This window comes from Aquila chrysaetos, chromosome 16, assembly GCF_900496995.4.
Source record: "Aquila chrysaetos chrysaetos chromosome 16, bAquChr1.4, whole genome shotgun sequence".
In the NCBI taxonomy this organism is placed as follows: domain Eukaryota; kingdom Metazoa; phylum Chordata; class Aves; order Accipitriformes; family Accipitridae; genus Aquila; species Aquila chrysaetos.
Genome location: NC_044019.1, coordinates 5,368,228 through 5,383,927, shown reverse-complemented (window position 1 = coordinate 5,383,927; position 15,700 = coordinate 5,368,228). Strand labels below are relative to the sequence as shown.

The 15,700-nt window shown below is 47.0% G+C and overlaps 1 protein-coding gene across 2 annotated transcripts in view; it reads right to left on the bottom strand.

Moving 5' to 3' along the window:
- The window catches only part of EPB41 (erythrocyte membrane protein band 4.1), an 87,541-nt gene that overhangs the window by 60,994 nt on the left and 10,847 nt on the right, over positions 1-15,700 (bottom strand). The gene's annotated exons all lie outside the window — the stretch shown is intronic.

Below are 15,700 nucleotides of genomic sequence, written 5' to 3'. Positions count from 1 at the left end.
CCAAGAAAAGCATCCCATGGGGATGATCCCACTGCACATCCCTGGGCTCCTGCCTGGGCCCAAGGATAGCAGGCAAACACCCAGCACCATTTAAAGCCTAGGTGCAACCATGTTCTCAACCAGACCTGGCCCACAGCTAATCAACAGGCATGCCTGCAAACCAGTCATTCAGATGTTTTCTCAAATACCCACACCCAAGAGTCAGATGCTGTTTGTAAAGCCTCAGGGTATTTGATTGGGACAAACTCAAGTGCCACCAGGGCCCCAGAAGGACGTTGCGCCAACGAATGGAGGAGCATCACACGTGCATTTTATGTCCCAGGCATGTGCTTGGGACACTTAACACAACCTCCACAAGGATGGTTTTATTCCCACCTTTCCTGCTCATGATGCTCAGTGACCCCAAAGTCACCCTTCCTGCTAGGTGGCTTCACAAGCTGGAGGGCAAAGGAGAAGATGGTTCCTGGAAAATCACAGCAGGCATTGCAACACCTCCCGCAAGGAGGGTGTTCCCCCAGCAGCCCTTCAGGGATCCTGCGCCCACATGGCATGCGACACCCGCCTGGAGTCAAATAAGCAATGGGAGATCATAGTGTCAGGATTAGTGAGACATCCTCATTGGTAGTCCCCACCCCATGACAAAGTAGTTCTCCTCTTAGCAAGGCTAGGGAGAAGCCCACATTGAGCACAGCTTCCTAATAGTTCCATTACACAATGTTCACTGTCCCAAATTTGGCACAATATTGCCCATTTCATGCATGCAAAAGCACCTCACGGATGCCTGAAGGTCCTGCCCTGTGTCCAGCACCTCATACACAAATCTCACTTCTGCTTCTATGCAACAAGATCCCACACCACCATCCCAACAGCCAAGAGCTGGTGACAGGTCCAGAGATGGTGGGGAGACACCAGGACACCAACCCACCATGGGGTGACATGACTGTGACCTTCCTGAGGCTGCATCCCAGCACAGCTGGCAGGGGATGAAAATCCTCCCATCCCCACCAGGAACAGAAACCAAATGGCAGGGAGTGCAAAGCAGCAATTAAATATCTTCTGCGCTCAGCAGTCAATTACACACAAATTACAGAGCAGCTCAGTCCTGTCACCCTCCCCAGAGCTGCTCCTTTCCGTACCCGATGTGGCTGCAGCAGAACCACCCTACCCAAGACTTGGCCTCGCAGCCATTTCCACCAGTCAGTCTGTTTGTTTTTTCCACCCAGCAGTGAAATCAGGCAGCTTTGGTTTTTAATCCCCTTAATTAGGGGTGTGCAGCAGTCTTCATTCCTTAATTACATCTATTGACACATCTGATGCAACACATTTACAAACAACCATTTTCACTGGAGATGGCTTTGAATTAAAATTGCCATCTTTCACACACTGGCTGTGCTGTGTCACCAATGGGGAGAAGACACAACCCGGCTTTCCAGATGCTTTAACAAGACACACTCGCGCATAGCTTGGAAATGCGATTTTCATTAAATAAGCACCTGTTTCTTTGGCAGGATTTAAGCACGAGGTGACTACAGAGCTGAGAAACCGCTGGCAGTCTGCTTGAAGCAGCAGAGTGGGAGCGCAGCTATTAAAAGTTTGCAGCAAAAAAGTTACCATTTCAGGCAATACTCTCAATATTGACCCATGGGATAGAGGGACGATATTTCAATGCCTAATCCGGTTATTTTGGTATATCACCTTTCGGTGTAACTCGGCTAAAGGCGGACAACGGCGCATTTCATTTCAGTTGCTCAGCTGTCAGGAATCCCTTTGATCCTCTGGGAGAGCAAATACCCAGCGAGCACTTTATTACCACCACTTCTGCTGCCGAACCAAAATAATTACGCTGACACCTTCTGCCTGCCCACGGAGCCATTATCGCGTTATTCCACGGGCTGTCTGTGTTCACTCTTGCTTTGAATTACTACACCGGACTCCCATCCTAATGCACTAATAGCTCACTAGGACGCGGCAGCTGAGCTCCAGCATGCAGCCTGTCCTATCAGCGATAGGAAATAGTAAGCAGGATATTAAATATCGTCTTGGGGGGAAGGGAGAGCACTGATTTAAAAAATGGGAAGGAAGATAACATGGCATTGCAAGTTTTTTTCCACTACTGGAGACCCAGGTGAGCATCCTCACTGGTCCCCGCAGCACCCTCCACTTAGCTCCTGCATCAACCCTCCTGCTCACCATCACTGTAATCATTTGCATGGAGGAAGCGTGCACAAATGTTGCTTTCTTCAAACTACAGAAAGAAAAAGGAAGCTGCGTTCACCCTCAATACCTGCAGGGAGGGGGTCAGAAACACACTTTGCGCCCACATCACAGGGGCTGTTTGCTTGTATTTTCAGTTGCTGCCTTCCTTTCTGCACTCGATGGGTTGGTATGGGAAGGGGTTTTTGTAGGTTTTGATTTCACTGAACAAACACTAGCACTGCCACGTTTGAGCAGTTCTCAAGAGGTATTTTTTACTTCTTCAACTCCCACCTTTGCCATCCAGCACCCTAAGAGGACAGTATGAGTGCCGAGTCTCATACTGGTGCTCCTGGACAGCCCTTGTATTTCTGAGTAACACACCACAGCACCTTCCTCTCCAGCCACGCTTAATTCTGCTGATCCAAACGTCGCTCCACCCAGGAGTCCGAGTCCGTACGCTGCTCGATAGACACGATGCACTAGAAGGATTTCTCCCACCCTCCTGTCCGGCTGCCTTAGACCTGCTCTCCCCACCACCCCGCCATCGATGCCCTCCTACCTTCTCCCCGCTCCCGGGGGCTGCCCGGGTCCCCCCTTCCCCAGCCTACTCACACCTTTCCCCCCACAGCCCTTTCTACCTTCTCCCTTTCATTCTGCATTAAACACCACACCGGGAGAAGCTTAACGTCCCCGAAGGCATTAAAGAGAGCCTGGGCGTAAAGACAGGCGGGCAGACCGCAGGCGTGCACGCTGGGGAAACCAGGGCATCGCTTTGAAGTTGTAAACCAGCTTGCTCCGCTCCCACTGGTGCCGATACACACCACCAGTGCCGATACGCACTGCTGCGGCACAGTCGGCACGGTGCCGGCCACTGCCCATCTGAGAAGAGAAGAGCAAACAGCTCACTACTTCTTAAACATTGCAATTTAAAAAAAGATAAAAAAAAATAGGAGCCCTGCAAGACAAAATATTTCCTTTAGTAGGGATAAAGCATATGCAGAAAAGAGAAAGGAGCTGGTTTAAATATCTCCCTGTTAAATTGTAGCTGAGGCTAGCGCTGCTTTCTGGATAAGCTACTGGTCTTGTGTACACAATTTAGCATCCCATTGATACTTATTTTACAAGTTAGGTCTCAGAATAATCCTTACTCTATTCAAAGTGTGCGGATATGTGTGCGTACGCACACACACCCAACAATACAAAGGCGGTATGAATAACTGCATGTTTTTTTGGAGAAGCTTTGCTTATTTTTCCCTTTTTTATATTTAAATCCCAGTTGTGCAATTGCCTCATGCACAGCTGAAGCCTCATTGAGCCCAACACTGCTTCATCCAGCTGAAAGCTCTGCAGACTCACGGGGACTCGGTGTGGCTCAGGTATTTATCAAGTACCAAAACCACCAGAAAATTAAGAATAAACCTTATTATCCTCAGTATTTTGGACTCAAAACCTACTGGTCTTGTCCAGCACCCAGTACTGAAGACTGAATGGAGACCCCCAGCTAAAATTATGCTGCAAAAGGGCTGCGAGTGCCACAGTCGCAATACCAGACAAGTGAGCTACTCTTTTCACTGTGCTGCTGACAGCAAGAGCCACACAACAATATTGCTGAAATCCACATTCATGCAGCACAAGGGAATAAAATGCCACACAAATCCTCTTTTCTGCAAGCTCTGTTGATATCATTGTTCGGGCTAAAACTGCCGTGAGAAGACCCTTCAAATGAGGCCAGGGCGAAAGAGTGGAGGGAGCAAAAAGCATCAGTGAGCTCACCCAGGCTCCCCGGCCAGGCAGCTCACGCCAAACCAGCTCTTTACTCCTCCAATAAATATATTCTTAAAACACCTCCTTTGTACTTCCTTCAGGTTCTCTTTATACATACACAAGTCGAAGGTAAATGGTTTCCTGTTCCTCTGTAAGATGAAAATAATGAACATGCAAACGAGGTCTGACCGGGGTTCAGCTCGCTCTGAGACACCTCCTCACCGGTGTAAGCTGTTAGCAGAGCATTACGGAAAATGAGAGTAGAGAAAAGCCACACTGGCTCCGGAAAACAGGTTGTTTTTTGCAGCCCTCGCAGTGGCAAGAAGTGTGGTTTAAGAGTAAAAAGCAAAGCAGGAACAGAAAAAAAATGTAATGAGCTGGCCTCCCATTTAGGACATTGGTGCACACACACACAGCAGCCTGAGCTCGTTCCAGCTCCCCAAACTAAACAAGTTGCAAAAACTGTTTAGAAGTGAATTACAACTCCACAACGCGAACATTTCATTATCTTACTCCTAAGCGAGGGAGATGCTTAAAAAAAATCTGCCTTACCAGGTGGTGTCCCGTCTTCAGCACCCAGGGAAAGAGGAAAGGAGCCTGCCCCTGCTCTGCGTCTGCATGTTTTGGTTTCGCTGGGTTTGCTTTGAAGCACGCCTGCATTCAGCACAGACCTCGCTCGCGGATGCTCGCAGCGCACGTCATTGCCATGTGGATTTGCCGTTTCCCAGGCATTTCACCAGCTGACGTTACGATTGCAGGCCTGATTGTTTTATTTAACCATGCTCCTACTCTTAAGCTACCATCCAATTACTGCTCTCAATTACTCGGCACTCAAGAGCCAACATTAATTACAGAGTTCCCTGCGCACAAGGTTGCTGCCGGCTGCACTGCCTGGAGTTGAAGGCACTGCTTCAAACCCACCAGCATCCAGGACCAGCCTCTCCTCTGGGAAAAGAAACAGAGATTCCCTGTCTCTGTGGCGGACTAAAAGCCCGGAGCATGAAGAGCAGGTTTGGTGAAACAGCAGATGAGCAGAAGGTCATCATAGCCTCAATGCCCAGATCTCAGCAGCCTCTGCCAGCCCCTCGGAGCCCCATGCATCCACACCACTAAAGGTCTGTTTTCATCTTTGGGATTCAACAAAACACAGCACCAGTTCAGGACTGGGTAGGTTAACCTGGAAATCTCCAGGATGTGGGGCACACATCACCACCAGCAGCCAGCGCCGTATAAATTCATGCGAGTTGGAAGTGCCTTTGGCAAACCATTCCGAAAAAGGAGGATGGAGACGCCCGAACTCCCCAGACTATGGGAGAAATGCCTGAAAACCATCTCCCTCCAAGCACAGGTCACTTTAAACCATGGACTGAGCCTGTTCAGGTATTAACACCGGACCTGGGAGGTAAGACCTGAAACAACTCCCTGTTGTACAGCCCATGGACAAGGGAGCACAGCATGAGCCTTAGGAAATGGCACAGAACGACCCTTTGCCACTTGTGAAGCCTTCACAAACACACTGGCATCTGCAGACAGCAGCGCAAGAAGTTGTTTTGCAACTCGCATTGCTCAGATTTAATAATCACCCCGGTGCGAGGCATCCTTCTGTTGGGTTTTGAGAAAGATCCCGTAAACTTTGGTCTCTTTTTTTCCTTTCTACAAATAGATATCTATTGCACGAAGGACTGACGCAGTGCCACTTGTGTGAAACAGCTATATACCAGAAGGAAACATCGCTTCACCACAATGCTCTACTCATTTTTTAATTGAATATTAGATTTTTTTTCCAAAACGTGTGTTTCTCTTTGCATGGTGAAGTGCACTTTCAAAGTGTTTCACAAACAGCACTGCAAAACTCATTCTTGACAAGAGGAGGGAAGGTCAGTGCTAGACGACTTCTATATAGAAGAGGAAAAATAAAAAGGTAAATAGCTCTTCTCTGTGCTTCATTTCTGCTCCCAGCCCTTGCCTACCTTCCCAAGCACAAGTTTTTTGAGAAAAACCCATCTCGTTGCAGGTTTGCTCAGCAGCAGGGCTTGAAGACCCTGCCGGACCACGAGCAGGGAACCCGGTGGTGTCATGAACTGCTCACATCAGGTCTGTGCCTGCATGGGGACATGAGGAACGTGGACAACTCACACACATCTGGGACCGCTTCGGTCGAGTACTTTGGGGCAGCAGAATGTGCCTTTCTAATCCACAATATATTTAATATTAAGAGTGGCAATTAAATCAATTAGTGGTCACCCAGTGAGCTGCTAGTTTACAAAAGGAGTTCATTTTAAGCAGCAAAAACAACTTCCAGCATGGTTTAAAATAGGAAGATGCTACACAAACATAAACATGCTTGTGCCATTAGGAATTAGGCAATGGCTGTGTAGGCTTTTACTGCAGGTGGCACATACCAAACACTCTTGTTTAATAAAAGAAATGGGTGGATCTCAGATTTCGAATGAAACACATCCCTATTTACAGTGATTCAACCAAAAAGACAGTCCTCCTACTAAAATGCAAGTGCCATATCCATTTTTCCTTGCAGTAAATGCAGATCACATATACGATCGCTGCAATCCTACAAAGCCATAAGGGGCTGTACCGGGTACTACACTGGCTCATTACTTGCGCGACAAACTATCAACTTAAAAATCAAGTATCTGCACTGCTCCAAGCTGAATTTTTTCCAATTTACATTTTTTAAAAATTATAATTCACTGCTTGGAGCAGCAAAGACAGATTTTTCTTTAAAAAGAGAGCAACAAATTTCAAGCATTATTTCCCAAAGCACCATTAAAAGAGCTCATAGCTGTCAATACCAAGAGGTCTGGATCTTTTTGTGTCTTGGGAGTCAACCCTTAATTTTAAGCTTGTGCAAAGCCTGGGGATCTCCCAGGTTGTCTTCAAGAAACTTGCCCTGTCCTGAGCTCTAGTGACTCATTCCCAAACATCACTGACTCGCAACATCCGAACTGGCTGCACCCATGAAACACTGAAAAACCTTGTGACTAGGCAAAAACACAGTAAATGGGTGGGAAAGCAATGCAAGGAGATTAACTCAGAAAAGCAGATGAAAACTGCCCATTCCCCAGTTGCCATTTCCTCCAGAGAGGAGGAACGGAGCAACTGCTGGGCTTGGCTTATGTAGGGATGTTGAGACGATGCTCGACTTCGCGCAGTGCAGTCAGCTGCATTTCTGCACTGTCTTAATGAGTTGCTCCATTGGAAAAGCTCTGATGATGTTTTCCAACTGAAGGGATAGAGAGGCTTGTGCTTTTCTCCACTTGTTTTTTGTTTTAAAGAAATGCCTCAAAATATTTTCTGAGGGAGTGTTTCTGCTGAAGTGGATCAGGGTATTCAACACAGGGGAAAAAACAAGCAGATCCTTGGAGTACACAGGAACAACTCACCCACAAACCTCATACTTCAGAGATGCATGGCCGCACCTTCAGTGTATGTCCTCTCCACCCCCAGCTAGACTATGATAAAGTTTATTAGGTGTTTTTAGTAAAAAAACAAATGTTCTTCACCTATCTTAAGATATTTTTCTAGTAGTAAAGCTGAAGTGTTACAAAAGTTACAATTAATCAAACTTTAGTTTCAGTATAACTAATCACTGGGTTTTTTGCCAGAGTCAGAAGTTTCAGAAGGTTAAACTGTTTCCAAAACAAGCACAATCAACAGTTTTTCAGTTGATTTTATAGTTAATACATCAAAGGGGCACAGTTCTTTGTTTCCCTACAATTCTGTTTTCAATTTAAAAGACCCAGGCAGGAGGTGGTATGCTGCACAGCAAAACCAGGGCTGAGGGGTTTTTGCATCTGTTCCTACCACATGAGCGATTTACAATTGTTTGCGATGAAAAATCATGAGAAATAGTTAATGGGCAACCACTTCAACCAGCAGCATTAGCCCAGCAAACAAAGCTAACCCCGTAATCAGGCTTGCACCTCGTCATGCCACTGATTAGCACTGTGCAAACCTTACGACCTACTGAACTTGGGCATGACTGATCTCTGGGCACAGGGTGCTCACAGGTCTCCCTATGCTGGCTCTGCTGCTCGCTTCACCTGTGTTTGCAATGAATCTAGTCACTGGCAGAGATGCAGCTGAGCATCTACCTCAAAAAAAGGAGAAAAAGTTCGAGTCCCCTGTATTTGCATCACTAGATCACCTGTCTTTTCTGCGATTAGCACTGCATGGATCAAACCCAGCCTGAACAATCCCACCAGTGTAATAATCAGGCAATACTCATGCTGGAGAGTCCAGTTCAATTACAGAAAGAAAGCAAGCTACAAGAAAAGTGTCACAGTGAAATACCAAATTTCACTGTAATTGCAAGCCTCCTTGCTTTGCTGAAGTCATCTCTCATGTTCATTATCTAGGCCCATTCCTGCCTCTGGAGGCACGTAGGCATGTAACACCAACAGATTCAGTTTCCCCGAGCTCTCCCTCTCTATTCCTCATGTGGTGGGAACTCTTTTTTTAATAAACTACATCTTTACAAAAGGAATATCACCATTTGTCACCACCAGGTCAGATGAAGAGACTCAACCATCATTTTTAAATAAGCCAAGAGCAACAGCTGCAAAATACGAAGCCCACGCCCCTGCTGGTTTCTCCACCAGCATCCAAGATGCCGTTCAGCTGCACGTTTGCAGGTGGGGATCGAGTGTACCTGAATGCAACCAAGACAAGGACTATCTTCTGCATCAGTGCCCCAAAACTGAGGGGATGGGAGACACCAGCTACTCAAAGCATCTCACTTCAGAAGCAAAATAAAATAGGAAAAAAACTTGCTCCAGCTGGCAAGCAGGGGGAAAAAGGTCATTCTTTGAGACAAACACACTCCGGCACTGCTAGTCCCTTGGGTTCTTGTTACAGTTTCTAAGGAGGGGGTGAAGCATCCCAAACCATGATGCAGAGAGGGGCAGGGACGCAAGCTCTGTACCGGGACAGGCACAACGGCTGCTCTGACCTCATCAGCCAAGTCCAGCTTTTTTCCACCATTTCCTGGGGGAGGGAAAGGAAGTGCAGAGACAGGCGGGAGCAAACAAACCAGATACTGCCGCCTGTAAACAAAGGAAGTGTTTTTTGAAGACAGCATCTAGGTAGACAGGAGGGAAATAACAGAAGCAGCAGTTACAACAACAACAACAAAAAACTCAACGAGAAGTCTAAAGAAACTATTTCCTCTAACGAAGCATGCTGGAAACGGTACCAGACGCTGCTGAAGTCAGAGGAATTCAGCACGTGGCCATTTCCCTGTGCTATGGGCAGCACACCCTTCCCCATGTTGATGCAATCACCCCCGTTGCTCCTCCTGGCTTCACCGCAGATACATCCCCCTTTTCCAGGGTCCATCCTGTGCCCGTCCTCTACAATATAAAATTATTTTTCAGAAACTCCTGTAGAATGAAGTCAGCCGATCTGTGTAATCAGCTCAGCAAACCCGTGCATCTGCAAGAGCTCTTTTCCATCACATTTAACCACCCCAGGAGGCCTGGCTGCACATGAAAATCAATGGGAAAACAACATATATTTAGCGTGCATTTTTCCCTCCCAAATCAGTTTCTCCTCCTAGTTGTTCCCCCTCTCCAAGAAAGCATGGGGGTCCTTAAACTGTTTTGACTAGAGCTACATACAACAAACAGCTGAAAAAAGCAATTTTCTCTGCAGCCAGACTCCTCCCCAAGCACCAAACATTTCTGACTTGTACCTAGATGAAAGTTATTCCAGCAGCTGTACCAGGCAGCCCACACTTCGATTTTATAGTATTGCTATCTGATGTGCTTATTCACCAAGTTTCACTAGCTTCTCACCACACATACTCACTTTCAAGTTAGCAGCTGGAGATAAAAAAACAGCAATACTGGCATGGACTGCAGGCACCAACCTCGGGAGAGATGAAGAGACACAGGGGCAGTGCTGGTACTGCCCAGGAGGGATGGATGGAGTGACATCCTTGGGAGGGTACATCCCCGGGAGAGACGGAGGGACACTGGGGCAGCACCAGTACTCACCCCACCTGGTTTCTCACTGCTCAAATTTTAATACTTGCTACTGAGGACCCTAAAAATGCTGTTTTATTGCGGGGGATGTGACCTTTTCCTCCTGCAAGAAGCCTGGGAACACATCCTCTGCCTCTGCCAGGGCATGTTTACATTGTAGTTGGCCTTTTTACCATCTCTATACACTTACACACACTCGCAAAAGAGAAATGGAGATGTCGGTTAGGCAGCATTTCTTTTGACTTTGCACGAAGAACAACTCCCCGCACAACTTTAAACACACAATTTCCATCTTGCACGTCAATCACTGCCAAGCCAACAGCTGTAAAACAGGCACCTAAGACAGAAAACTTTGGCTTAAAGCTGGATTTTAAGACTTTTCAGACAAAATGAACAGCTATATTTTCATTTATATGAAGAACAGGAGGGCTCCCTTGGCTGGGGAGGATTACAGCTCACCCCTGCCCTTCTCCCCCATCCGCCCAAGGAACTGCATCCCCATTGGGTCCCACCAGGTCATGTCTCTAACGACTGATGTGCACGTTAAGATGACGCTGCTAGGGTATGTGTGTTTGCAAGCAGGACTAGAAAACTACCTGCACGCAGAATCCAGTATTTAAAAGACAGACGAGCAGGTTTTGTTTGGGGATTCAAGGGGGTTTTTTTGTCAGACTGCAAAACGCCACCCTGAGCTGCCTCTGCACCTCTTAAAATTTGTGTCTTTCTGTAAAGCCTCAGGGCATCCTGCTTTCCTTTGGCCCTCACGTTATGAGGAAAAATTATGGATATTTGGTTGTAGGGCCCTCTTATCATTTGTTTCAGGAACTGGAAGGCACCAAGCAAGGCAGGGCTGCAGGAGGAGAAACACTTCCTAGCTATGGCAGCTGAAGCTGGACCTGAAAGATTTTTACCCTTCCATGAACCAGCTCCTGCCCAATGATGAACAACTCTTAAAACTCCCCAGGAATGGTCACCAGCTGCATGTTTCTCATTTTCCGAGTGCCTGGCTTGAGGCACTGCGGGCAGCTCACAGAGGCAGAAACTGGAGCTTGAATTAAAATATTCCACCACGCTCCGCGTCCAATAGATAAAACCAAACCACCCTTCAATGCTTATACCACTACCTGTCCCGAAGCATCCAGCTCCGTCTCACAAGCGAATTGCAAAGACCAGCTTATGCCTTTGATTCATTTGCACACAGGCATCGCAGATGAACCCGGGCGGGAATTATTAATCCTGTCTTTGGAGCAGAGTTTGAATAGCGGGAAATAAATACAGCCCGGGGCCCCATACACAATGGGACGGGACTGTACCCACTTAGCGGGCGGCTTTCTCTTACATTTAGCGATATGCAAGCCCTGCGGGGGAAAAGCCCACATGCAATCACGCACTGAGACCACGCTGGTCTGCGCTCACACGGAAAAGCAGAGGAGATGCTGCGGGACCAGCAGCAGCACACGCCATCTTCTACCTCCAAGTGTTTGACTCTGCAATTCTACTATAAAGCCGCGTGAGCGGCTTAGTTATTTATTTAACTAAAAGCTTTTAATTATCTCTCTCACACACACGCATTATGTGGGGCGGGGAAGGGGGGGGAATAATCAGCCTACAACCGGTGACCTGTGGGTTCAAAGGAATTGGGTTTTTCATAGAAACAGCTAACTAGCCCAAATCTTCTCCTGCTGCTTCCAAACCACGCTTCATCTGCAGGGCTCCATCCACGGTGTATTTTGCTGCGGCTACAACTCAGGCTGACCTGAACCTTCTAAGAAGGACCTCGGTCTGAGCAGAGCGAAGGCTCTTCCCCAAGTCTGTGGCTGCCTGAGGAAACTTGCAGCCCGGAGGACATTATTTCATGGTATGAACCTGCCAGAAAGTCCGACTGACATCCCATGGCACTCACCCTCGCCAACAGATGGAATGGACCGTTCTCCAAAAATACACGCGTGGGAGGGAAGGACACAATGCGATGGCCGTGGCCACGCTATCAGCCAGCCATGGAGCTCTCCCACCATCAGAAACACCCCGCAACACTACACGGAGCTGCTCTTCTTCCTACATCTTCCAAGCTCTGCATCGAGATCAGGGAGATACAAAATACTCGGTCCCCTCCAAAAGCACCAGAGTTCAAGTGCTGTGCGACTTAATAAATTATAAACCACTGCTGTAGACGTTTGCTCTGAGCACAGGAGCTAAAGCAAGTTGGCATGGGAATTTGTTTAAAAAGTCCGTATCAGACATGCAGTGGGGTCTACAGAAGCATGCCCTGGAAGAGTATGATTGCTTGAAACACACATCCCAAGCCCACACAATTTTCCTCTCTGTGGAACTGCTTCATTAAAAAAAAAAAAAAAAAAAAGAGATTTAGTCCATCTACGCAAACAAATTAAAAGTATTTGCTTTTAATACATAATGTTAGCAGCATTACACAAGCAAAAATTCACATAAACAGAAAACAAGCGTAAACAACCGACTGAACGTAAAGAAACTAATAATATTAATCTGGATTAAGTACAAGCCATGAACGTTCCTACCTAATCCATCCGATGGACAAAGATAAATCCCTGCTATGCTGCATCCTACAGTTCTTTGCAACTTAAGGAACCATAGTACTGATCAAAACAGCATAGCAGATGAGAAGTATAAGGTGAAATCTTTATGTATAGCTGCCTGCTTAATCTACACAAGATTACAGCAAAAGCCAAGTACCAAGAAAGCAGAACAATCATTGCAAAAGATCACCAAGCCCAGAGTGCAATTTCCACTCGAGATGCAAAGCTTCGCGTTGAGCTTCCCCAGAGACATGCATGACAGCAAAAAAACACAGCTCTGACTCTGAACAATCTGAATATCTGCCATTTCTTAACGCTCCAGAAAAGTTGCATGGGGGTGAACCGCAGTTAGGAAGAAGCCAGTAGATCTGCAGCAGAGTTTAAAAGCACAAAATAAGGTTTATAATAGGAAATGATTTGCATCCACAGGGCTGCTGCAGGCCCCTCAAAGACTACCTTATTAAAACAACACCTCTGATTCATCACTGCTCATTACCGTGAACGTAAAAGCAGCTTCAGCAAGCAGAGCAAGTCCAGACGCTAACCCAGTGCAGCACACAAATACAGCCCAGCTCAAGCTCCCCATCTGCAGAGCTGTGCACACCTCCACCCGCAGTGGGGTGGGAAGCACCCGCTCTGCCTCCCACTCCGGTCGGGTTTCTCTATCGCAGGCAATCCCCTGACCCCGACAACTGGAGAGAGCCCGGAGCTCTCACCACCCACAATGGACGCAGCATCTCCGAGCAGTACCAACTTCTCAGGCTTTTTCCAAGAAATAGATGGTATGTGGCAGTAAGAGGCTGAAGAAGAATCCGCTCTGCAGCAGAATGGGTACCGTCATGGTCCCCCCAAAGGAAGAGGCTCTCATCAAACACCCCTCATTAGAGAACACAAGGAAAGGTGTTTGATGAGAAACTCCTGACTAGATGCTGTGGACACGCAGCCAACACCTCCACTGAACTGCCCCGAGGATGAAGAGCCAGAGGTTTACTTGCTGACCCCAAAAATCCAAGATTCCTTTGAGATGCTAAGTAACTCCTGGTGAAAACCTAGTACAGAGTCACTGCCTTCCATCAGCAACACTTCTGTACATACAATTTTATTCCAGCATGTTACATGCCACATTCCCAACATCATCATCCACCCATCAACATATCAAAGCACACAGAGCATCCAAACACCCCGTGGCTGGAAGCCTGCAAGCTACCCCTGCACAGCAACACTTTGATCGCTAATGAATGAATTTGTAAACGTGGTTGCTTGCTAGAGAAGCCACGTACCTACCAGCCTACCTCCCATCAATTCAAATATTTGCTCAACAAGCAGTAAATGGGGCATCAGAATAGATGTGTTTTACCGCTTTCCGAAAATCAAATGCTGTCAAGTGAAAATATTGCGTCCGCTCATGCAGAGCGCACGGGCAGTTGGCAGCGCATTACCGGAGACAGAAGCTGTAGATTTGAAGTATCATTGTCTAAAGCATTTTTAGGCTTTGGGAACATACGGTGTGTTGAAACAGGCTGAGAAGTGTCCTTCCTCCCCTCGCCCAAGCCAGGAGTGCTCGAGAGAGAGAGACTGCTGCCTTCCCATCAAATGCTTTGCCTCTAATAAGAATTTGTTTTAAATTACAATCGTGAGATCAGAGGAAAACACAGGTAATTCCCATTCTTCTAATCTAAACTGATACAGGAAATAATTAATGCATTTATGTTAGGAAAAAAATCATCATTATCTCCATTTCATAAGGTTCTAATTGAGTTTTAAAGGTAAGGAGCGCTATGTTTATCCTGATATTTACCTTCTGCAGCAGATTATGTTTGTCCATGGGAATCCTAGAAAATCCTCACCTTCTTTATTAAGGCCATGTCAGCAGAGATACACATAGGACCCCACCGCCTTGTAAATCACACCCAATGCTCAAAATTGTCACAGAAACATAACTGAAGATGCCAGAGGTTGGCACCATGATGTAAAAAAATAAACATCAAGTGCATTAGAAGCATTGACACCTGACACACACCACAAGCAGTACATCCCCAATAACAGCCACCACAACATTGCAGGAAAACCTTCAATGAATTAAAAATACAGTTGTGCCAGCCAACCAAAAAAACTGCTATTGCACCTCCACAAAGCAACCTTTCAAGAGAAGGGAGCAGCTCCTGGGGCAGCGACATGCGAGTCAGCTAATTGTGGAAGGAATTGCACTCCACAACATCGCCACAGAGATGAACGGCGATAGCAGCCAGGTCAGAGCCCCTCCACGTCTCCCATCAATATACGGCCATATTCTCCTCCCACCGAGACCTTACAGGGATTATTTTTACATTCAGTAACTGAATTGTGAAATAAGAATCAATTAATTAGAAGGACCATTCCTCCAGATCTACCTAACTTAGGCAAACAAAACCTAGCGTGTTTGGAAAGCCTTAAAATCCTAAATATAAAGAGCAAGGTAAGGCAAAAATTGATTTTGTGCTGTTGCTCAGAAATAAGATTTTACTTTGCTTCTCTCTAATTTTACCAGTATCTTAACTAAATTATAAGACGGAGAATTGAATTATAACTGAACTACAATTTCTAGCACAACACCTGCCCCAGAATTTGGACAGTCTTTAAGAAATTTTCTCTTTACAGCTGGACAGGCAATTCTTAAATAAACACTTATGCACCCACAGCTGGGAGGGCTGCCAGCCCCTGCCCAAAAGCAGCACCCCCAAACCACATACAGCCCCCTCGGTGCACAAAGGGCGAGCAAGATCCTTTTCCCCAAGAAACACTTAAGCGACTGCACTCGGGACGCTTGCAGACTCGGCACTCACAGATGTGGTCAAGGTGCGATTTTAACTCATTCCGGGCCCTTTGGAGTCTTTTTTGTTGTAAATGTTGCCTTGCTGGAGGTAAAAAATAAAAACACGCCCCGGCGGAAAATCCTTTTAGCTGAAGAGCATTGCTTCCCAGCAGGCGAAGGTGTTTTCATGAGCTGAAATTCAGAGGGAAGCGGGATGCACAGCCTGGAAAGAGCCTTTGCCCGGCCAGCGCCAGACCACGGCACCCGCGTTCATCCCGCGGGTGGGCGAGCGGGGCCCCGACAGTTTGCAGAGCTCGGAGCTCTTCCCCGCCATGTCTCCTTCCTCCTCCTCTTCCTGCACAATGGACTCCGGGCAGAGCTGGGGACCCCGGCTC